At 40.2% G+C, this 25,681-nt stretch overlaps 2 protein-coding genes across 6 annotated transcripts in view; one reads left to right on the forward strand and one right to left on the reverse strand.

The window, feature by feature from the left end:
* The window catches only part of ASPH (aspartate beta-hydroxylase), a 414,018-nt gene that overhangs the window by 248,456 nt on the left and 139,881 nt on the right, over window positions 1-25,681 (forward strand). For all 5 annotated transcript variants that reach the window (XR_013824500.1, XR_013824501.1, XR_013824502.1 and 2 more), the window contains exon 26: window positions 12,601-12,720. The gene's annotated coding sequence lies outside the window, so the exon portion shown is untranslated. The remainder of the gene's footprint in view (window positions 1-12,600; window positions 12,721-25,681) is intronic.
* The window catches only part of CLVS1 (clavesin 1), a 133,055-nt gene that overhangs the window by 39,344 nt on the left and 68,030 nt on the right, over window positions 1-25,681 (reverse strand). The gene's annotated exons all lie outside the window — the stretch shown is intronic.

Below are 25,681 nucleotides of genomic sequence, written 5' to 3' on the forward strand. Positions count from 1 at the left end.
TTTAACTATTATAAAATGGGAGTCAGCAGAAACAGTGGCTCAACCCACAGCTTTCTACCTGACAGCTAAACCAATTCCATGATTCGTCATGTATTAACAGCAACAGGACACAGTGGTGGTGCGGAACAGGGACACACTGGTCTCTATTCTCAAGGCAACCTCATTCTCTTTAGGAAGATAAGACAGACACGGAACACAATTAGCAAACATACAAGGAAGCAATAAAATCATGAGCTAGAAGTGGCTAGGTATTGTGGGAATTGACTGTCAGGTAAGCCTTTCCTACATCAGAGAATTCATGCAACAGAAATTAATGCCCATAAGAATGTTTTGAGTATATTAAGGTGGCACTACGGACCCCCAGGAAGAGGGCGTGTGTGTCGGGATGATGAGTGTAGGAAATGATGGATTGGTGTTCATGGGCTATACCCTGGTTGGTTTCCCACTGAAATAGAATAGAATCGAGGCCAAGTGTGAGATGGAAGCAAGTCAAAACTCTTCACTTACATCCTGTGGTCTCCTGTTTGGAGCCAGGTTCTAACTCTAAATAAACTTGTGAAAATGTATTCACAGCTGTTTAGGGCCAGAGATACCAAATGATGGTGCTCTACCAGCTTAAAACTCTAGCTTCATGCAAAATGGAGTTGTATCAGCTCTTTCATCCATCAAGCACAGAAAAGAGAGCTAGTCTGTGTACTCCGAGTTTATCTCAGAGAAGAACCACATCTCACACGCAGAACTGTCGACTCTCTTCCCTCTTTTACACCCCAGACAGTATTCAATAAATATGTATAGAACAAATGAATAAGAGAAACCACCACACCAAAAAAGTCCACTGTCTATTCTAATCACAAAAACATTCAACTCAGCCTTTGAGGTGACTTTTCCAATTGAAATGAAGCCACATGGGGTTTGGGGGCAGGGGTACTGAGTAGTGAGTGCCATTAGGTACAGAGTTTCTATGTAGGGTGATGAAAATGTTCTCAAATTAAACAGTGGTGATGGTTGGACAGCTCTGTGAATAAACTACAACTCACTGAATTGGGCACTTAAAAGGGGTTAATTTTGTGGTACGTGAATTATATTTCAATACAGCTGGGTTTTTTAATCATAGTTGAGATTCAGTCTTGATGAAATACATTATAACTCGAGAATCCAAATACAGCTTATTGTGCATAGTGTAATCAATTAGTTTTATTCTTGAACATAAGGAGACTTATAATCCCATGAAAATTATGACCTTATGAGAGAGAAAAAATTATTCTGATGAAATATGAAAGCACTTTAAACTGAAGACCAGCATGTAAATGAGCAGGAACTTATTAGCTGAGAGCTGCAAATATTCTGTGTATCAGAGAATGGGTAGTTGGGTTATTGGTTCATTTGGTCTCTCATCCAATGAACATTTTTAAAGAAAACTGAGTAGCAGTATTCTTCTAGGATTCTGAAGAGCTGTCTCATCACTGGCTGAATCAGTGAGCAACAGAAAGGTTTGAAATTCTCTAATACCTTGTGTATACACTACATCCCGGGCTGTATAGATCTGTTTCCTCTACAGCAAGACCTGGGGCTCTCTCAGACGAAAATTGGAAGAGAGTTACACAGCTGTAACAGAACTGTGTTCATCTTGACCACAAATCCTGATGCAAACGGAAAAATGGACGTTCTTTCCTAGCTATAGTGACTTTCCTCTAACATTTATGGCCCAGAACTACCATCAGTTCTCTATCTACCTGGCATCCAGTGCAAGCTTCAATGAACTATAGCTGATAGGCAGTCCAGTGCCTCTAGACACACGTGGTTATTGAACAATTGAAATGTGTCTTATCCAAGTTGGGATGTGGTGTCAGTACAAAATACCCACCAAATTTTGAAGACTTAGTACTAAACATCTAAACCATCTCTTTAATAGATTAAAATTTGTATTTTATGTTGAAATCACACTCTTTTGGATATATTGGGTGAAATAAAAATATATCACCCCCTCCCAATGTAGCTTTCTCTTCCCTGAGGATGAACAGCAAAGAACTCAGTTAAAGAAAGGTCAGCCTTTTGAAGGCAACAAAGAATGTAATGAAAAGGGGTGAAGAGAGAGGCATGGCCAGTCTCTGCTCACTAACTTGTTGTAACTGCTGTCATAACTGGGGGGAAATTATAAGAATGAGGTTTGAGGTGTTCATCTAAACCCTTCAGTCCTTCTGAAATGTTAACACCATTTTATAACCAAGACTGCTTTCTGGAAGGGGAATCCCAGCTGACCACAGGCAGACTGTGTAGCTGGGCATTAAGAGCTAGGTCTCACACCTAGGTTAATGTAACCGCTGCTGCTACGTGCAGGCTCAACTGGACATTTGAGGCGTTGAACCAGCTGCACAAGGATGATCAAAAACTACTGGAGCCCCTTGCCAAGATGCAAGTAGTCATTTTTAAACGATATTCTTCATATACACGTGGATAAGGAGCTCATAGCAAGTGCATTTCCACTGCATAAAATGTAGGGATTTAATCTTCAGGATACATTCCCTGTGCATTTCCTTTATGTGAACAGTTCCCATTGAAAAAGAAAACACACGAATCTTCCAGAGTAACTCATATGTGCTTCCAGCTCTTTGCCATCAATAATCTAACAAGACCCACCGTGTCTGGGTGGAGGTATTAGAGACACAGTGATAAAGTGACTGGGTAGCCTCCCTTGAGAGAGACACAGTTTGATAGGGGAAGGATCCAAGAAAACAAAGAACTGCAGCAATTTTATACATATTGTCTAATACTTGTGATATTGGACTATTCGTGGATGTAGGAGAACATGTGCCTTTTTGTAAGTAATTAAAGGCAAATCTATGGAACCTACTGCCTGATTAACAAAGCTTCTGCTGCTGCGGGAGAACAAATGAATTATCTGCTAATTATCTTACTTTAGAGGTTAGTCCAAGCCACTTTGGTGTCTGTACATTCATGTCTATGGTTATTTGCTGCTGGTGATATAGAACGAACAAATGAGGAGGGAGTCTTTTGTGAGGTACTCTCTGCCCAACGCAGCCATTGGTCAGGGGAACCTCTGTGCTTTGCCCACAACCCTTGGTGCCCTGGAGTCTTGGCTCTGCAGGAAGAGTAAAACCTTCGTGAAGTCCCCGTGTTCACTGAGAGGCACTCGTGTAGATAATAATGGCAGACAGTTTAGGAAAACAGATTAATTATTACGTCTGACAACTTTGGGGAAAAAAACAGGAGCTCATTTACAAATTTGCTAATTAGTCCTCTCCATTGTGATACAGAATTCAACAGGTATATCTGTGTATAATGCCGGATGGCTTTATGTGGTGTGTGTCTGTGTGCCTATGTGTCTGAGTATAGACAGAGACGTTCTGTGTTCTGGAGTCTCGCGTAATAATCTTATAAATCATTGCTGAATGTTTCCAAGTCTCTGCAGATTACTTCTGATTTGTAAATGAGACGCCTTTGCTACATACAGAAAATCAATGTTGTCATATTTGCAAATTAACCATTCTAATCCTTTGGTATTGCTCAAATTACACTTCCGTCTTAGTTCAGTCCGCTCTCCTGAGAGACACTTTGGTCAAACATGGTTTCCTCTTAGGTAGTGGAAAGGGAACATTGCTGGTAATATTTGAAAAACGTAGTTGTTTAGTCAGCACATGTATTTGGATGCCTCTACTAGCTGTTAGGTAATAATTCTATCAAGAGGCAAGAGGACAAGGAGGCACAGATGAAATCTCCCTGAATAGTGTTTTCAGAGAACTTATATAAGAAAATCGTTCTTTAAAAAAAAGAAAACATATTCCATTAATCTGAATCAGGCTAAGAAAATGGCTGTTACTCGTTGTATCATTAAATATTAGGTTTTGCTTGTGTGTATGTGTTTGGTGGCCAATAAACAGACTTCACAGTACACTTAGAATCTTTATAAAATCCGTGTGGGCAGTACACATATGCCCGTCTTGTAGAACGTGGAGCACAGTAAATTTTCCCGTTTAATAATTGAACATTTATATTTTGATATATATTTGGTTAGATTTAGGACACATTCCCCTTACTGAAAAACGTTTTTAAGCACAATTATATAACGCCACACAGATTGCATTTTGGAAGATACTTATAATTAGGTGAGAAAGGAAAGCCTGTGTCCCTTGCAGGGAGAAATCCCTATAGAATATTATCTATGCTGGTCCTGCCCTAGAAAAGATGTAAAAGTCATGATGACTTTGTTTTGAGTAAGCTAATTAGCATCATTAGTTTAACGTGTTCTGCGAATTAGAAAAATTTCTAAATGGCCTGACTTGAAGAATATTTTAATTTTTAGTACTACTACATAATAAAGAGCTGTAACTCGGCACAAGTTAACAGCAGTTTGACACTTACTCATATGAGTTTTGGGGTGACAGTAGTTAATAGAGAAATAAACGCCTGGCCCTGATGCCACAGCCTAGGAGAGGAGGTACCAGGGAGGGGACCCGTGGGAGGTGGTCTCATCTGCAGGGCGGGGCCGGTGGAGGAGGGACCACACAATGCAGGGCACATTTTGCTCATTCTGGTAATGCTTTGAGGTGCACTTTTTTGTTGTTAACATCTTTATTGGAGTATAATTGCTTTACAATGGTGTGTTAGTTTCTGCTGTATAACAAAGTGAATCAGCTATACATATACATACATCCCCATATCTCCTCCCTCTTGCGTCTCCCTCCCACCCTCCCTAGCTCACCCCTCTAGGTGGTCACAAAGCACCAAGCTGATCTCCCTGTGCTATGCAGCTGCTTCCCACTAGCTAGCTATTTTACATTTGGTAGTGTATATATGTCCATGCCACTCTCACTTTGTCACAGCTTCCCCTTCCCCTTCCCCGTGTCCTCAAGTCCATTCTCTAGTAGTTCTGTGTCTTTATTCCTGTCTTACCCCTAGGTTCTTCATGACCTTTTTTTTTTCCCCTTAGATTCCATATATATGTGTTAGCATACGGTATTTGTCTTTCTCTTTCTGACTTACTTCACTCTGTATGACAGACTCTAGGTCCATCCACCTACTACAAATAACTCAATTTCGTTTCTTTTTATGGCTGAGTAATTAATATTCCATTGTATATATGTGCCACATCTTCTTTATCCATTCATCTGTTGATGGACAGTTAGATTGCTTCCATGTCCTGGCTATTGTAAATAGAGCTGCAATGAACATTTTGGTACATGACTCTTTTTGAATTATGGTTTTCTCAGGGTATATGCCCAGTAGTGGGATTGCTGGGTCATATGGTAGTTCTATTTGTAGTTTTTTAAGGAACCTCCATACTGTTCTCCATAGTGGCTGTACCAATTCACATTCCCACCAGCAGTGCAAGAGTGTTCCCTTTTCTCCACACCCTCTCCAGCATTTGCTGTTTCTAGATTAACGTAAGAAGGTAAAAGAGAAGCCTGATTTCCAGCTCAGCTTTGGAGTTCCCTTGGCTGGTGAAACAATTACAGGTCCCCGGAGGCCACCAGCCTTCAATGAGTCAGCCAATTTTTTTCCATTGCTTATTCAGAGGTATCCTCAGATCTCTTAGAGAAAATTCCCTATTTTCCCTCATTATTTCCTTCCATATTTTCACGAAAACACTTCTTAAAGTAATGGTCCCATTTGTAGTCTTGTTTGTACCTTCATTTGTTCCTTTTTAAATTCATTAGTCTATTCATCAATTCTTCCTACATTGTCATCCCACTCTTATTGGTCAGTCACCTGCAGGGTGCCTCGTGCTGGGGGCAGCCATGGATCAGGTAGTCCTGGGGCCCCTCTTCCCCAGCCTTGGGGCCTCCTACTGCTTCCACTGAGGCACTTTCTGCCGAGGCTGGACAGATGGGACAACTCTGGATTCTGTGCAGCAAAATTACTGACTGCATTTGTGTTCAGTAAACTCACCTATTCTTTCACTCAGTTTACCTCTCATTGGTGTTAGAAAGAGGAAGCTGAGTGGCGACTGCAGTTTACCAAGCTCTTTTAGGAATCTGATTTCATTTGCTTCTGAAAACAATGTATAGAGTAGGAAAAAAGCTTGTTGCAGAATAATGTATATATCATAAATTTTAATACAAAAAATTCCTCTTTATTTATTTATGTTCGTATGAGCAAGGAGAAAGAGGTGGAAGGGTGTACACTGGGGCTGCGTGTTTTGCCTGTATCAGGAGGGAGGGCATGAGGGGGAAAGGGAGAAAATCAGCTTTGTCTTCATACCGTTTTGTTAGCACTTGTTTCGTTATGTAAACTAAGCATGCAGTGCTTCTGTAGTTTGGGAGATATCAGGTAAAAATTTTACGCTTAAAAAAACACAAAAATAATCCTATGAAGTTGAGATTAGCAATACCTCATTTTTATGGGAGAAGAAATTGAATGTGGGGAAAGCAAGGGTTTTCCTCAAGTGATAAGGCCAGAAACAGAGCCAGGCTCCATTCCAAACCTTCTGGTTGAGAGGACAGTGAGATTTCTGTCCCAAGCAGCTGTTTCCTTTCCATAGAACAAACACATCACAACTTGTTAGGATTGCGGGCAGTGTACCGAAGCGAAGTAAAACTCTATGTACTGAGGGATAAGACGTTTTGACTGAAAGGATAAACAGAAGGCCAGTTGGTTCTGGATGTGATGTCGGACTCCACGTTGAATGCACCAAGCTCTTCATAACTTCTTTTACTTTTCTTCTACCAAGTCCAGAGACCCTCTAAGAGCTCCCAGCTGTCATCAAATGTCTCTCAGGGCAGAGTAGCCAGTCTCTGGCACAAGGAAGTAGGTTAAGGGATTGACCAGGCTTTTTTGTACTTGTCGGGGTCTAGCTCAGGGGTCTCCAAACTTTTTGATAATGTATACTTATGTATAAATTGAATGCGTGGATAAAATCTACGAAGTTAGAAAATAGAAATTTTTCTTCCTATACATCAGTGGATCATCTTTTTTTTTTTTTAACATCTTTATTGGAGTGTAATTGCTTTACAATGGTGTGTTGGTTTCTGCTTTATAACAAAGTGAATCAGCTATACATATACATATATCCCCATATCTCCTCCCTCTTGCGTCTCCCTCCCACCCTCTCTGTCCCACTCCTCTAGGTGGTCACAAAGCACCAAGCTGATCTCCCTGGGCTATGCGGCTGCTTCCCACTAGCTATCTATTTTACATTTGGTAGTGTGTATATGTCCATGCCACTCTCTCACTTCGTCCCAGCTTATCCTTCCCCCTCCCCGTGTCCTCAAGTCCATTCTCTACGTCTGCGTCTTTATTCCTGTCCTGTCCTGCCCCAAGGTTCTTCAGAACCTTTTTTTTTTTTTTTTTTTTTTTTACATTCCGTATATATGTGTTAGCATACGGTATTTGTTTTTCTCTTTCTGACTGACTTCACTCCGTATGACAGACTCTAGGTCCATCCACCTCACTACAAATAACTCAATTTTGTTTCTTTTTATGGCTGAGCAGGTGGATCATCTTGTGCACCATCTTGGGGCTGCTAGTCTGTCCCCTTCTTAATGACAATTCGTGTGCTTCATCACTTTGAGGATGAAGATTGGTGGCCACTTGTTGGAAACGCTTTGCTTATCTGGAGAGCAAACAGCATGGACCGTGTACTGGCAGCCACGGACGGCTCTGTGAGAGCTGAGTCCTCCAGTTCCTGGAATTCTGTAGCTCTGCTGGCGTTCCAGCAGCTCTGCCTTCCTGTGCACAGGGGTCCAGACATTCCTGATGAGCAACTGATCATTCTGATGACTTTGAATAGAGGTCTACACCGTGGAATGACTTAGCCATTACCATTTGAAAGACAATTAAGAATCTCCTAGGAGGGACTTCCCTGGTGGCGCAGGGGTTAGGAATCCGCCTGCCAATGCAGGGAACACGGTTTGATCCCTGGTCCGGGAAACTCCCACATGCCGCGGAGCAAATTTACATTATGTTATATTATTATTATTTTCTGGTGGCCTAGCACAGAATGCTCAGTGTTTGCTGATTGACTAGGTCCCCCCAGGGTTAAGTTACTAATCAGTTATTCAAAATTAGAAATTAAGTTTCCAGTAAGTTCCATGTTCAGAATGGCAATTACATTACTGGCATCATTAATCCCTCAAAGTATGTATTTGTGATCAAGGAGACATATTAGCTATGAGTAGCCAAAAGCAATTCTATTGCAATATTAATGGAGTACAGTTGACCCTTCAACATCGCGAGGGTTAGGGGCGTCAACCTTCCACGCAGTAGAAAATCTGGTATAATTTGTAGTTCGCCCTCCATATCCGAGGTTCGTCCAGATGGGCAGTTCCGAATTCGGGGGTTCAACCAACTCCAGTCCTGTAGCAGTTTAGTATTTACTATTGAAAAAAAGCCGAGAATAAGTGGTCCCTTGTAATTCAAACCTGTGCTGTTCAAGGGTTAACTGTATATCCTTTGCATTTTGTGAATGTTGCTGTAGCATGTAATTTGCCCCACAAAATAAATCTGACCAGGAGTTTCAAACAGAACTCAAAGGGGTTGAGAAGTCGACCCTGGGCTCAGCCAGCCTGCTCATGGTTAAGTAACACGCCACACTGCCAGACTTGCAGTACCCCGAATTCAAGGGCCACAGCAAAATGGCAAAATTGTTTGTCATAGCCTTGAAGCATCAGGGCCTTATTTACACACAAACTAAACCAAAATATTAATTCCAAAAATACACAAAAACTTCTGAATGTAAATCAGAAGGGCAAAAACCAAAGAGGAAGTAATAGGTATCTGTTATTAGTGGGGAATAAAAAAAGGTACAATTAAAGGAGAATAAAGAGTTGCAATTTAGAGACTATATATAATTCTGACAGAAAGGTCTAGAAAAGCCTAGGGAAATTTCAAACTTCCTAAACTAGGTCTTAACTCCTTCAATGACATTCAAGGCCCTCTGAACAATAACTCAAACCCAGGTCTGAGCCTTAGTTCTGCACCCCCTTTTGTGTGGCCCAGTCTTGGCCACACTGGCCCCAGGGTTCCTCGCGCAAAGGGTTCGGCTGGCCCCGGAGCCACGCAGCCTGGCGGTGCTGGAGGAATTGGGACACCACTATCCCTGAGGACACTTGGGCTTTGCACAAGTAAGTTCCACTCCTCACGATACCACGATCGCCTCTCAGCACCATCCCCACCAGTAATTCATTCTTACAACCCCAGGCAGATGCCAGCTCAGGGCTTCCGTGAAAATTCCTCCTGATTCACCAAGTCCCCGTCAATCCTCCTTATCACAAAACCTCCACTGAGACCCCCAGCACGTGTGGTCGTTTGCTTTTCTAAATCTTCACAGTATTTCCACGGCTCTCATGGCACGTCTCATAGTATGTGTGTGCTCTTTAAATACGATTTTAAAATTAGAGATAATTTGAAACATGTGTTTTGCCTTAATTACTGGTTTACCTATTCCCATCTCCACCAAACCATCACTTTCTCTGAGGGTAGCACTTTGTCTTTCCCTGCTTGTACCCCCAGGACCCAGTGTGGTATGAGCCACAGAGAACGCCGTGTCCCCTTTGCTAACAAGGGTGGGAGCGGGTGATGCACAGTGAGGGCCCTTCGGGGGCTGAGCCTTCCTGGACGCACAGCTGCTTCCTTCGGGGCCCACAATGTTGGCTGAGGTGCACGGAAACACGTGGCTCTGTTTTTCTTGGATAAGGACAGAGCCCGGACAGAGCTGCGCTCAGCCCTGGGGTCAGGCAGGCTTCTTCTCATTCCTCCCCCCAAAGGGCTATCATTCTGAGCAAAGTGGGAAAGACTTGGAAGAGAAAGGGAGAGTGGATGAGAGCGAGTGAGAACGAGGACACTGAAGGAGTGATGAGTGAGAGTGAGTGCGCGAGGGGGCGACTCTGTGAAGGGGTGAGTGTGTGAGTGCGTGTGAGTGTGTGAAGGCGGTGCTAGTGTGTGAGGGGCAGCGTGTGAGTGTATGACGGGGTGTCTGTGCGAGGGTCTCCCCCTCGCACACGGGAGTGTGAGGGTGTGAGAGGGGTGTGAAGTGTGTGAGGGTGTGAAGGGATGTGTGAGAGGAGTGTGAGTGTGTGTGTGAGTGTGTGTGTGTGTGTGTGTGTGTGTGTGTGCGCGCGCGCGTGGGGCGGCCCCTGGGCGGCAGAGCGGCGGGAGGGCGCGGGGGGTGGGCCCCGGGGGCACCGCCTTCCCACCCGGACCGCGCCTGCGCCCCGCCCTCCTCGGCCCCGCCCCCTGCGCGCGCGGGACGCGGGCGCTGCTCCCTCCGTGGCTTCCGGCGAAAAGCGGCCCCCGAGGCCCTGGAGCTGCCCCGGGACCGGTGAGAACTGTTAAGTGTGCTTCTTTGAGGTTCGACCTCTCTGTCTCCGTCTGTGTCTCTGTCTCTGACTCCCCGGCTCCGGAAGGGCGGAGAGGCGGCCCGTTCCCTCCTGTCTCTGCAGGTGTCAGGTTGGGACACGGCGGTCACTGGGTGGCGCTGCTCTGGGATTCCAAGTCCAGCAAGCTCTGGAGCCTGAAAAGCACTTTTTTTCCCAATTCATTTTCTTTTCTCTTCCTCCGCCCCGCCCCCGTTTTCCTTTCTGCCTGACCCGCTTGATGTATGTCTCTATCTCCAAAATATATTCTTGGAGGCCTACATTTCTCTAATCCATCTATAAAAAGTTAATGATTATCTGCTCCCCAGAACAACTTTTAGGATCTAGATCCAACAGCCTGGAGGGCAGGTGTAAGTCCTCGCACATCTGAAAGCTTTCAAAATCACTGCATTTACCATCTTACAAATAAAAGCACAGAGAACGGAGGAGAAAACAGTTCTTTGTGCCCACAAACAGCAGCTTTAAGGGTAAATCTGATGGGTTTAAGGGTAAATCTGATGGGGAGAGGTGGCGCAGGTGTGCAGAGTAGAAGCAGAGTGAAGGAGGCGGCTCTCGGGGAGGCCACGTGGCTTCTGAACCAAGAAATCCTACAGTCAGCTTCGGAGGATCAGATCTATTTCTTTTCATAGCCGATACGTTTATATCGAGTAGAATTTCTCAAAGGAGCTAAATCTACTGGATATTAAAACATTTTTAAGCCTCAGTAGTTAAAGCGGTGTGGTATTTATGCATGAAGAGACCCAAGTATATATGGCGTATGATGAAGTGGCAAGTATAATCAGAAGGGTGGAAATAAATGTGTCCATAAATTGTGTTGGAACCAGACAGCCTTCTAGGAAAACAACAGCAGAAACCCACACTGTGCAGTAGGATAAGCTGCAAAAATGTAAATGCAAAATAAGCCATGAAATTTTAGGAGAAAATCCAGAAACCACACAAAACTGATAAACACTATAATTTTAAAAATGCTCTTATCTAGCAAAACCAAAACAAAGCAAAAAATCCTGCAAGTAAAATTAAAAGATAACTGAAAGAAAACTATGGGAAATATTTGCAATTCATATGACAAAGAGCTAATCTCCCTAATGTAAATTGATAAAACCAACAACATAATAGAGGAAAAGGGAAAAGGCTATGAACAGAAAATTAACAGGAAAGGAAAGACAAATTCCACTTAAACATATGAAAAGATGCTCCACCTCAGTCATAGAGAACGCAAACTAATATTTCACTGAGACAACATTTTTCATTCTGTCAGTCTGTCAAAAATCCAAAAGGTTGAAAATACATTCTGGCCTTGGCAAGGCCTTGGATAATAGGTGTTCTCATAATGACTGATGATAGTGGATATTGCAGTGCATCCCCCATGGAGGGATATTTCTGAATATTTACCCAAATTACAAGTGGATAATTTTTAATTTATACAAAACTCCTACTTCTGGGAATTTATCTTGCAGATATAATTGTACATGTGCAGAATACTGTATGTACAAACTTGTTCCTTGCTGCATTGGTTGTAATAGCAAAAGATTGGAATTAAACCAAATATCCACTAATAAAGAACTGTGTTTAGCAAACTGTGGTACATCCATATAATAGAATACTCTGAACATGTAAAAAGCAAATAAAAAGAAAGTTTTCTATGTGCTGATATGGAAAGATGTCCTTTCTATGAAATGATATGTTGAAATCCTCAAGACATATTGTTTAAATAATAAGGCAAGATGGGTAATACTGTACAGAGTATGGAATATTTGAATAAAAAGGGGAAAATAAGAATATATACTTCTATTTCTGTTACACAAAAAACAAAGACACAAGGAACTAAGAAAAGAAGTTACCCTTGTGGAAATGAAGGATAGGAATGAAGTAGAAACATTTGATGAATACCCCTTTATATTGTTTGATTTATATGCAGTGTGAATGGATTGCCTATTCAAAACATATATATTATGTGTCAGTCATATTGAAATATGTCTGATTTTGATAGTATCACTGAAACAGTCCTCTTAATGAAAACCAAAACAAAACTCAAAACTGCTTCTTACAAATTACTCTGTCTCCTCTTTTGTTTTCTGTTCCCGTTAGGGCTTTTAAGCCTGACATGTTTCTTCCTTTGACTTGGAGAAGAAGATAAATAACTGTGCTGATGAGTGGCCTGAGGATTTGAGGTGTTCTGTCAACAATCTGGAGACCGCCGTTTGCCAATAACTCTAGATATCTGTCTCTGAGGCGTCAGCTTTTCTTAATGCACTGTTTTCCTCTATAGGTCACTGCTCTCAACCTGCTAACGACACCCAAGTAGATCTACAGCAGTCATGTTTCAGCCCAAGGGTGACTGAAGTAAAGGCAGTGTCTCTCATTGAGATGAATAGCTCCAGGATCCCAGGTATTTGCACTTACGTGCCTGAGCTGCTTTTCCTCAGTTATAAACAGTGGTTTATATATAGTGTGATTTTATAACGCTTCCATGCAAACTATAACAATTCCTCAATGCATCTATGTAGATAAAGAAAGTCTGTGACTTGCTGTAGGTGTACGAAACCCTGACAGTGTCCTGGTCTGGTGGGTCGATTTCTAGGTCTAGAGATGAGAGTCAGGTTCTGACATGGCGTGGGGCGCACCTGGAGGAGGTGAGGTGCGGAGTTGCAGGAAGGAGAAAGCTTCCACTTGCCTGTCTTCCCGATCCGATTTTTTTAAACTCTCCTAAAGGCCTTTGCACTTGCTGTGTCCTCTGCCTGGAAATTGCTGTCCCAGATCTTTGAATGACTTTCTTCTCTGTGTCATTTAGGTGCAAAGCTCCTCAGCCCTCCCGCACCAACCATTATTCTATCGCGTCCTCTGGTTTTACCTTCTTGATAGCACTAATCACTGCCTGAAATGGTCTTTTTTACTCACTTGTTTACTTTTTTATCATTTATTAACCCTCTTCTCCCCACCACCCAATAGACTGCAGATTCCAGAAGAGAAGGGGCCTGATCTGTCTTGCCCTCCCACATATTCTTGTGCTTAGAATGGGGTCTGACACATAATAAGACCTCCATAAATATTTGGTGAATGAATAAATGAAGGATTAGAGTCCACGTCTAATTGGGTTTTATACATAAAACCTAGCAGATGAAATTAGCAAATTCTTATTCAGTGAATGAATAAATTCAAGTAAACTCTTCTGAGACATGGGCATGACCTTTTAAAACACTCAATCGGGCAAAGAAAATACTCTAGGTTGACCCTTACTTGTTTAGTCATCACTGTTTTTATCACACTTAGGACAATTACTGATATCTCAGAAATTCTGATTTAAAAAACCAGCTTTCTTCTATAATTTTAGTATCGGTTAAGAAGGCCCAAAGTGCACTGAAAAGCTGATTTAACTTAAAAGGCTTATTTGACTTTCAGAAGAGTTATTTGTTATACACATAATTTTTCTTGAGAATCAATGGAACTTGTGCTGAACTGAATTTAGTTTTCCTCCAATAACTGATTTAAAAATCAGTTGCACAGAATTCTTTGTCATCGACAATACAATATTTCTTTAGGTGCTTTATTCCAATTTCAAATGCCATTTTTATCAGTGTGAAGATAGATTTTTAAATTGTATAAACAACTAGAGTTAACTGATGTGTTGGTTTAGTAAATCCTAACCACAAGGCTACATTTATAATATTAATAGTCCTGGAGACATACCTAGTTACATTTAAAAATACAAATAATATCTGTGCTTTTTAATGAGGTTTAAATCCTTTTTTTGAAAAAGTATTTTCCTTCTGCAACATATGTCCTTTTCTAATGAGCTAAAATTACAGATAGTGAGCCAGGTTTTGGAAAGGAACACAAACATGTATTGGGTGTCTAGACATAGTTATGGGTATTCTTCATATGTTGGGAACCAATTAAATGTTCTCTGGAGTTTTCTGCCAACCACTGAGCCTTTGAGGCACAACTCTTGTGGGCTGTTTTGTGTGATGCAGTGTACATTGTGACGCGGAACCTTGGGAAACCAAATCCTTTTGATCTGGGTCCAGGATAAATCTTATTTTATTAAATTTATCACAAGTAATAATGATGTTCAATATACTGTAAAATCCTTGAAACTACAGAATCTTGTCTTTTGGAGAATTTTTGATTAAGATGATCTTATCTGGAGAGAATTATATGTCAAACTGCATGTAATCAGTCAGTTAATTAGGAGCTATCTTAGGTTCTCTTCCATTCTGAGGATTATATGTTAACTCTTTTAGCCTTCAATTTTATTTTAATGAACACATGCCTAAAAATCACATTTCAGATCAAAGGAGCTGAAACACAACTGATGACTAGTCTCTGTGTAGTGAATTACTGAAAAAAAGCGTTTTCTTGGAGCACAGAGAAGGGAAAGTAATGGGCCATGCACTTATTTTTTTATCATTATTTTCTTCTCTAAACTCATGGATCTGTTGTAACATATTGTTTTGGAAGATGGTTTGGAGTTCACGTGAGCAATGTATTCCATGGTTGAGATAGCTGAGTTGGGAGAAGTAACAGAAATTGAAGAGAAATTACTCTTTCCCCTCAGACACACAGAGCTATGAGTTAAAATTTGGACTCTTTATCTTACCTGTAAAGAGGACATAGGAGCTTTAATTCCATAGAGGGTTAATCTGATAAAATGGACTTCCATACCTTACAGAGGGAAATGCCAATTGGTGGATCATGTCTGAAAGGCAATTTCTAATATGTACCGGGCACCTTGAAATATTTATAGCCTTTGACCCAAGAATTTCAAGGATTTGTAGACAGCAGTAGTTCTTAAATTGTGGTCTGCCGTGCTGCAGGGATCCTTGAGACCCTTTTAGGGGGACCACAAGTTCAAAATTATTTTCATAATCGTATTAAGATTATTTGCCTCTTTCACTCTGTTGCTGTTTGCACCAATGATGCAACAGGAATCAAGAGAGTGGCACCAAATTGTACTAGAACTCATGGTCTTCCACATTGCCAGCCCCAGGAGAAAAATGTGTGTCAGTTCCACTTAAGGGTATCCTTGGTAAAGTAGTAAAAACCAGTAACTTTATGAAGTCTCGACCCTTGAATACAAATGGTTTTAATGTTCCGTGTGAGAAATGGGCAGTACAGGTGCAGTACTTCTGCTGGGCACTGAGGCATAATGGTTGTCTTGAAGAAATGCCCTGTGTCATCGTTTGATTTGTGAACTGGCTTCTTTTTACATGGAACACCCTTTTTCGGTGAAAGAACAACTGAAAGGCAAACCACGGGTATTCAGATTTGGGGCTTCAGCAGACACTTTCTCCTAAATGAACAAAGCAATCCTGTCATTTCAAGGATAACAAGTGATAGTATTTTTAAGTCAGAAGAGTCAGGGCTAGAAGCAGGGCTAGGACAGTAATTAACACGGTAATATTTTTAGATGAATTAGTGCTTCTGTTCCCTGCCCCTGGAGAGTTCTTTGTGACATTCCAGCATACCCAGTTGGCGGCTCAAGCAGCAGCCATTTCCCCTTAGCGCGTGTTGAGCAGAGCCGCGATTGGGTCCCGGTGGCCAACCCCTAGATCGTGGTAACTGGCTGGTTTAAGGCACACATGATAGTGCATCCTACTCTTTTCGCCAGGGCTGGAGATTGAACTTGACATTGAATCTCCTGCCCTGCAAAAGATAGCTGTCCGGGTCTCTTTTGGGCAGGCTGAGCCCAGGGCCCTTCTGACAGGTCTCTGAAGGGATGAGTACCAGATGCCAAAGTTCTCGTTATCAGGTACAGTTAGCGCGTTAGTTCTTTCATCCTTATAAGGTATGCAAGTAGCGTAGACAAATGCCCTTCCTGCAAATCCACCACCGTTTCCCTCTCTTTAATTAATTCATAACAACCTGACCTGTGTTCTTTGCTTCAAGTTTCCAGTTGATAGTTGCTGTTTTGAAAAATCCTGTTTTCTGAAATCTTTCTCGTCTGCTGCCTCTTACAAGGTAGTCTAATTGTAATGGACCTTTCACCTATTCAATAAAGACAAGGATTTCTCTTTTAATTAAAATCCCCCCTAGGCATTGAAATGAAAATATGATAAGGAGGTGTGTGTATCAAATACAATTCACTCTTTGAAAAAACATTAAAATTCCACTAATGAATCATTGTGGTAGATAAAAATCAACATATAAGGTCTTTGCTCTCAAGGAACTACAATCTAGGGAGGCCAAGAGAAAAGTAAACAGACTCTTAGGATACCCTGGGCCGGTGCTGAGATGGAAATGTGAACACTGGTTGGAGAGGGAACCCGAAGCTGATCAGTGGGCCAGGGCTGATTTTCAGGACAAGGAGCCTAGTCTTCAAGGCGCCCCCAAATCTGGTCCATGTTTATGCTCCAGTGTTTCCAGTAAGAACTCCTCACCCCAGGCAGGGCTCTGCTTACTCTCACAAACTCACCATGCTTTTTCCTGTTCCAAGGATCTTGCTTAGATATTTCCTATGTCTGGAATTCTCTTCCTACTCTCTCTGTAGCCATTTTTTTCCTATTGTTCGATGCCCGTTTCACTCGCTGAAGCCTTCTGGATCACACCAGCCCCCTTTCGGGAGGCAGTGTTTGTCATTTCCTCGGGAAGCCTCATATGGGTGCCCTTCCTACACGTTCCCATAGAATCCTCTGCTCATCTCTGCTTTGGTACTTACATATCCAGCTGCCAACATGAATCTCCACTTGGAAGGTTTCAAGCTTCCAGTGTACAAAACTGAACTTCTGAGCTCCCCGACCCCATCCCCGATCGGATTCACCTGAAGGCGTTGCCCTCCCCTCCATTCTCCTAGGTGTTAGCCCTCACCAAAACCCTGAATTCATCTTCGAATCCTCTCTGTTTCAAAACTCATACATCCAATTCTGGTGGCTCTAACTTAAAATATATCCAGAGTCTGGTTATCTTCCCACCACCTCTGTTGTTTTCACTCTTGTCTCAGCCACTAGAATAACCTCAAGCCTAAATGTTGCCAGTCATCTCCCAACCTGTTTCCCTGCATGTGCTCTTGTGTTGTCAGTCTATTCTTCACAAGCAGCCAGAGTGATCTGTTTAAATATTTGATTGCATCACTCTTCTGCTCAAAGACCTCCAGTTGTTCCTCATTTTACTAAGACTAGTCCTTCCAAGGCCCATAGGGCACCCAACCTCTCTGACCTCATCTCCTACAGCTGCTCTTAGTCACTTAACCTCAGAACTAGAGCTTTTTTGCTGTTCTGTGAATACCGCAGGCACTCTCACCTCAGGGCGCTGGCTTGCCCGCTCCCTCTGCCTGGAGCATCCTTCCCTCAGTAGCTGTATGGTTAACAGCCTCACCTCCTTCAAGTCTTAGCTCCAGTGTCACCTTCTTGATGAGGCCAATCACAAGGGCTCTAAATTGCACCCCATCTCATCTATGCCCCAGCAGTCTCAATCACTCTAATCTGTTTTCTCCATAGTATTTATTTTTTTTATCATACTATATAATTTATCTACCCACTTATTGTCCTCCTCTCCCAACTAGAACGTTTGCTGTATCTGGACGGAGAGTTTGGTCTTTTTAATTCATTGCTGTATCATGAGCACCCCTAGGATAGTATCTGTGATGGTATTTGCTGAATGAATAAATATAAGTTATATGTTAATTTGCATTACTTCCTCACTAGACTATAAATTCCTTGAACACACAGATTCTGAATTATTCAACATTATATATTCAACATCCAACCCAGTACCTAGCATACTGCTAGTGCACAATCAATAATCGTGAGTGAACGAGTCTCTCTCCACTGAAATGCTGTTGTCTGCACTACCCATCTTGACATTTAATTATTGACTGCTCTAATGTCTCACTGAATCTTGTGTGTGAGCGTTCACCATTTGGTGAAACCTGCTTTTATTACAGTCAGAGGCTACAGCTCTTACTTCTTTTGTGCATGAACATGGTAGATTGATATATTGATATAGGCTACTGTATTTTTTGAGTTGAATTGAATGTATAATAACTAGTGGTGGATATTGTTGTCGAGCAGTGGGAGAAATGGGGCATCAGCGTCCCTAGGAAGGTGTTTCCTAGAGACCATTGTTTCCAGTAATTGAGACAAGGTCTGTAAACTCAACGCTTTTTGGTTTTTTTGCTTGACTTGTCTATTTATTTGCCATCCATATTTTCCTGCATTTATATTACATGGTCCCTGGAACAACTCCATTTACCTTTAAGGTCTCTTGCTTTTTATGGCTGCTAAGAACTTTAGGATTGTGTGAGTCTTTTTATTCATATATGTATGCTCAGTATTAAAAAGTGACATAAATCTCAACATCCATCCATTCATCTGTCCATCAAATTACTGAGTGAGTTCCAGGCACTGAGGATGAAAGATGGTTAAGATATGGCCCCTGACGATAAGAAATTTATCCTCCTTGGAGAGGCAGAAACTTAAATCAACAATGCAGAATAGTATGTGAACTCTAGCATAGGAATATGTGCAGTGTGTTGTAAGAATACAGAGGAAGGCACCTAAACCAGATCTAGTTAATTGATATCTTTTTGAAAGTAGTGGCACTTGAGCTGTGTCTTGAAGTATAATTAGGAACTAAAGAGTAGGGATAAGGCAGAAGATAAAACAAAGAGACATGAGGTAACATGGAATGTTAGGAACTACATACAGTTTACAATAGGTAGAGCTCAACATTTTGGAGATGAGGTTGGAAAAGGAGGTGCAGAGGGAGTATCCAGAGATGTGGCTGGAGAAGTAAGCAGGGGAAGCTCCAGGAGGATCTGCAGTCACAGGCTGTGGAGCATGAACTTGATCTGATAGGAAATAGGGATCTACTGAAGGATTTTAAAAGGAGATGGTTATTGACTGACCAAACTAGGAATAGAAATTTCCTCAACCTGATACAGGGCATCTACAAAACAGGCAACTAACTTTATACCTAATGGTGAAAGACTGAATGCTTTTCCCATAAGACCAGGAGCAAGACAAGGATGTCTATTCTTACCACCTCTATTCGATATTGTACTAGAGATTGTAGCCAGAGCAATTAATCAAGAAAGAAGTCATCAGATGGGAAAAACAGTAAAACTATCTGTTTTCAGTTGACCTGATCTAGTATATAAATAATCCTAAGGAATCCAGTTTTAAAAACTACTAGAACTAATAAATGAGTTCAGCAAGGTTGTAAGATACAAGATTAATGTACAAAAATTAATTATATTTCAATATACTAGCAATGAAAAATTAATTTCATTTAAAATATTATCAAAAAGAATAAAATACCTAGAGATAAATTTAACAAAAGAAGTACAAGCTTGTATAACAAAAACTATAAAATATTTTTGCAAGAACCTAAATATCTAGGTAAATGGGAAGATATCTCATGTTAATCTGAGATGTTAATATGATGACATATGTTAATATGATGACAGAATATGTCAATAAGTTAATATGATGACAGAATTCCCCAAACAGGTCTACAGATTCAGTTCAGTCCCTATCAAAATCCCAGTTCCATTTTTTTTTTCCCCAAAAATTGACAAGCAGATCCTGAAATTCATGTGAAAATGCAAGGGACCTAAGATAGCCTAAACAATCTTGAAAAAGAAGAATAAAGTTGGATGACTCACATTTCACAATTTAAAACTTATTTCAAAGCTACAATAATCAAGACAATATTATACCAGCATAGTATAGATATATGGATCAGTGGAGTAAAATTAAGCGCCCAGAAAGAAATCTATATGTTAATGGTCAATTGATTTCAAACAGGGAAGCAATACCATTTAATGGGGAAAGAGTAGTCTTCAACAGATGATGCTGGAACAAGTGGGTATCTTCATGCAAAAGATTGAAGTTGGACCCCTACCTCACACTATACACAAAAATTAACTCAAAGTGAATCACAGACACCCCCCAAAAAAGATAGGAGTGAATTTTCATGACCTTGGATTACACAAGGTTTTTTGTTTTTTTTTTTTGCTACGATACAAAAAGTACCCACAAGAAAAGAAAAGAAAAAAGACAAATCGGACTTTATCAAAATTTAAAACTTTCATGCTTCATAGGATTCTATCAATAAAGTGAAAACACAACTTACTGAATGGGAAAAGAGTATTTGCAAATGATATATCAGATAAGGGAATTGTATCCAGAATATATATGTGTGTTACAAGTCAATAATAATAAGACAAATTACCCAATAAAAAATTGGCAAAGGATTTGAATAGACAATTCTGCAAAAGGGTATACAAATGGCCAATAAGCACAAGAAAAGATCCTCAGTATCAATAGTCATTACGGAAATGCAAAGCAAAACCACAATGAGATACTGCTTCACACCAATAAATATGGATATAACTAAAAAAAAAGACAATAACTAGGGTTGGCAAGGAGTGGAGAAATTGGGACTGTCATACATTGCTGGGAGGAATATAAATGATACAGCCACTTTGGAAAAAAATGTGTACATGAATGTTCATAGCAAGATGATTCATAATCATCAAAAGTGGGAAGAGCTCAAATGGCCAGCAACTGATAAATGGAAAAAAAAAATGGGGTAGCCATGCAATGGAACATTATTCAGCAATAAAAAGGAATGAAGTACTGATAGATACTACAGCGTGGATAAGTCTTGAAAACATTATGTGAAGTGAAAGAAGCCAGTCACAAAGGATCACATATTATATGATTCCATTCATATAAAGCATCCAGAATTGGCAGATCTATCCAGACAGAATGTAGATTAGTAGTTACCTACAGCTCTGGAGCGAGTGGAGGAAGTGATTAATGAGGAGTGACTGGTAATGGGTATGGGATTCTGGGGGAGGGGGTGATAAAAATGTTCTAAAATTAGATTGTGGTGATGATTACACAACTCTGTGAATATACTAAAACCCATTAAATGTACCCTTTAAATGAGTGAATTATATGGTATGTGAGTTATATCTCAGTAAAAGGTGAAAAGGAAAAACACCAAAATGTGAATTGTGGTTCTCTCTGGTTGATTTTTATTTTCTTCTTCATGTTTTTGAAATTTTCCAATAAGCTCAAGTAAATTTTTATTTTTTCAACTTATCATGAAAAATATTTATTTAAATTAAGACAAAAGGAAATGGTGTATATTACAAGACAGATTTGACTTTTAGGAAGACAATATGGAACCTTTAGAAGAATCAAAGCAAGCCTAGAGCAAAGCAGGAAGAACAATTTTAAAAAATGTTCTGTCTTTTGGGAGAGAACTGATGAGGTTCCAAACTGAAGTGGCAGCTCTGGAGATGGAAAGAAGATGGAAATGTGAAAACTATTGAGATAAAATCATTTGGAATTGGAATTGGGATCAATTTTTATATATCTGTATATATGCATACAACACACACACATATACACGTACGCATACTATATATATGTATATCAACTAGATAGATAGATAGATAGATATACACTAATTCAAAATGGTATATTTACCCCCATGTCCATTACAGTACTATTTACAATAGCCAAGATACAGAAATAACCCAAGTGTCCATCAACGAATAAATGGATAAATTGTGGTGTGTATGTGTGTGTGTGTGTATATATATATATATATATATATAAAATTGATTCCATATATATACGTACACACACCACAATGGAATATTATTCAGCCATAAAAAGAGGGAAATCTTTTCATCTGCAGCAGCATGGATAAACCTCGAGGGCGTTATGCTAAGTGAAACAAGTCAGACAGAAAAAGGCGAATCCTGTATCTGTATGTTCTCTCTTATATGTGGAATCTAAAAAAAAGCAAAACATAATGTATGCTATAGTAGTGATTCTCAAAAAGGAGCATATCAGCAATGTCAGCATTATCTGTGAACTTGGTAGAAATGCAGATTCTCAGACCTTACTACCCCAGGCCTATGGAAATCAGAAACTCTGTAGAGGGGTTCAGTATTTTTTTTAAACTTTCCTGTAGATTCTGAAGCATGCTAATATTGAGACCTACTGATCAATACCATTCCCAAGTTCTCTTTTAGATCTAAAATTCAGTGGTCTAGAAGAAACCATGTTTTTAGGGGAAGAAACGTTCATCAGGAGTTAGAAAATCTGGGGCTTCCCTGGTGGCGCAGTGATTGGGGATCCACCTGCCGATGCAGGGGACACAGGTTCGTGCCCCGGTGCGGGAGGATCCCACATGCCACGGAGCGGCTGGGCTCATGAGCCATGGCCGCTGAGCCTGCGTGTCCGGAGCCTGTGCTCCGCAAGGGGAGAGGCCACAGCAGTGAGAGGCCTGCGTACCGCAAAAAAAAAAAAAAAAAAAAAAAGAATTAGAAAATCTGGAGAAAATCTTCACAGAGGAAGTAAGGTTTGGTCTAGCAACGTGACATCATACTAATCATAAAAGATGGAGAGGATTGTTAAGAGGTAAAAGGGTAGGGGGATTGGCAACATTATAAGCTGAGGTACCGGGGGAATGGGAATGGAGAGAGGGGAATTTTATAATTCATCTGTGATCAGGGAGGAAATTAGGCAAGTGGTGCAGGAAAGGGGGGGTAGTTTTGGGCAGCGCTGGTAAATAAACTTGGATGAGCAGAGTAGAGCCACTAATGGTTGCTCTTAAATATTGAATATTAGTTTATGCTCATAGTTGGTTATTTTCTCTATGTGTCTATTATACTTTGAATTATTATATTTAGCTAACTTTCTTATGGAAGGTGTTGTAATTAAGACACTCAATTTTTTACAAATATAAAGAAATGTGAGTATCTATAGGAAAAAGAAAACACAAGAATAATCAAGAAATAGAACTTTGTACCAAAGTACTCAACAATACTGTGCTCTGACCAGAGAAAAATATTTCAGAGTGTTCTCAGGCTTTATGTCTGTCTTAACTTCTGAGTCAGGTCTTCTCTTCTCTAGATCTCGTTCAAAACTGAGTTCCCCCTTCCAAAGTCTGAAAATCCACTTTAACGTTGCCCTGTCCTCTTCTTTTTCTAAGAATATCTTAATTAAAACCTCATCCAGTTAATGGAACAAGTTATTCATAATTTCTTCCAAATCCTTAATGAGTCTCTGGATTAAGGCATCAGGGATTACTCCTCTCAATTAATGACATTTCAGCTGAGCTGGCATTAGCTTAACCATTTAATTTTTTTCACATTGTTAATACTCTCCATCAAACATCTTGAAATTCCTAAACTCCACTCTAGTATTATTGAAGCAGGAGAAATCATGTTTATGACTGCCTTTTTAGAGTTCCTTAGCGGTGAAAGATATTTTTCAAAGTCTTCAGTCCAGCTTTTGTGCGCAACAACGATTGCCCTGTGTCTGGCCAACACCCCTCATTTTTCATTTTCTCCTATGTGGTATGGAAGGAACACCTAGCTAATATTTGTCCTGTCCTGGGGGCCTGACCAGCTGGTCCCACCACCTATGCCTGCCTGGAATTCTGGTGCGTGAAAAGTTGAATAAATAGTTGTTGAATTAAAGTGAATCTCCTCTTCCAGCCGTTGCCAATTCATGTTACCCATACTTATCAAAAACTAGCTCAAACTTTTCACAGAAAGTATTAAAGGATAACTGGCTCTGCCATCACTCTCTTTAATATTTCCTCATCACTGATTTATCCATCTGCTAAAATGCATTTCAGGAGGCATTCTTCAATAACTGGGATTAAGACAAATCAAAATACCGAGAAAAAAATTAAGTGAAATCCCTTCCTCCATGCCTTTTCAAATGTAAATTCTGATAGATAAAAATGTTAAATTAAAAAAAAATCTAAGTCTAGAAGGAAATACGAATTTTATATAACATTTGGGAAAGAAAAGACTCTAAGCCCTAGCAAAGGCCACTTAACAGACTTGATCATATAAACGTCTTAAACTGCTTTAAACAAGAACAGCAAAAATAAACATTAGTCATCATAGATGCAAATTATGGAAAAATGTTTGTGACGTGGGCAAATGTTAATTTCCTTAGGTAATCGAAATCTCTTACAAAATTAGAAATAAAGCAATTTAAAAACCTCAACTGAAAAATGGTTGAAGTACATTAACAAGTGATACACAAAAACAGCTAATAAAAAATGTCTAATAAACATATGGGAAAATGTTCCACCTCAGTAGTAGTCAAAGTGATCAAAGCAAATTAAAACAAAAAGGGGCCGTGTGGTGGAGGCATAGTGGGGAGGTTACAAATAGATCAAAACTTATTTTTAATACCCAGTGCTGATTTTGGTTCAGAAGCAGACCCTTTCATATAATGCTGATGAATATGAAAAACAAAAAACAAAAAAACCTTCTGTAGAGCATCTTCAAGATTCATTTCACCTCTAGAAATTAATCCTAAGGCAGTAGTTCATGTGGCCAAAAATTTAGTAAAAGGACATTCATGTCAGGAATTTACATAATACTGAAAAAATTGAGAACAATCTAAACATTCAGCAATTGGGAATTGGTTGATATATTATCATATAACTAAACAGTGGAATACTATGCAGTCATTATAAATGGCTGAGGTTCACTGTGTGCACTGTGTACTATAAAGTGAAAAGACCAGATGCCCAGGTTTAAAAGGTCTTATTTCTGTATAGGGTTGTGTGTAATTTGCATTTTCTTATTTTTATTTACCAGTATCACCAATATTTTTAAAAGATTTTTTTATACTGAACATGAATAATGAACCCCCAAGAGTGGGGTTTGGGAGTGGAAGCTGAGTTTAGGGAATGTTACAGATTTCAACAGCTGGAGGTGCTGAGGGCATTTATTGTTCTTCCATTTCAGGGAATCTATTAGACAGACTTTTAAAGAGCTCCAGCCATGGGAATTCCCTGCTGGTCCAGTGGTTCAGACTCGGCGTTTCCACTGCAGGGGGCGTGGGTTCAATCCCCGGTCGGGGAACTAAGATCCCATGTGCCACATGACGTGGCCAAAAAAAATAAAATATAAAGAGCTCCGTCTTGGCAATGTGGAAGCTATTTTCACTATATAGTAAAACTTCTCTGAAGTCCAAATAATAATTTCTGGGATTCCTATGTGATACAAGTGACTAAGGATTTGTCTCTTAAACTGTAAAATTTTCTATATCACATTATTACTGTTTTAGATGAAAATCTCTCTACTGTTTACACATTTCCATGGTGTCTTCAATAATGCTTATTGAATGTGACTAAGGCTTTTGGTAGCTCAGGATCATGGCTGTGTACATCATATCTGCTCCATGGTATACAATGGTCTCAGGTACATTAAGCTCTATGCGAAACGACCTCAATTATAGTGCTCTCTAGTTTCAATAGTAAAATTTTTATCTTATTTGTGTTTCTTCCGTGGCTGACAACTGTTATTTCTTGATATAGTCTATACGGCAATGTGAATTAGCCCCTCAACCAAATTCTTT

Source organism: Stenella coeruleoalba (genome assembly GCF_951394435.1).
Source record: "Stenella coeruleoalba genome assembly, chromosome: 17".
Classification (NCBI taxonomy): Eukaryota; Metazoa; Chordata; class Mammalia; order Artiodactyla; family Delphinidae; genus Stenella; species Stenella coeruleoalba.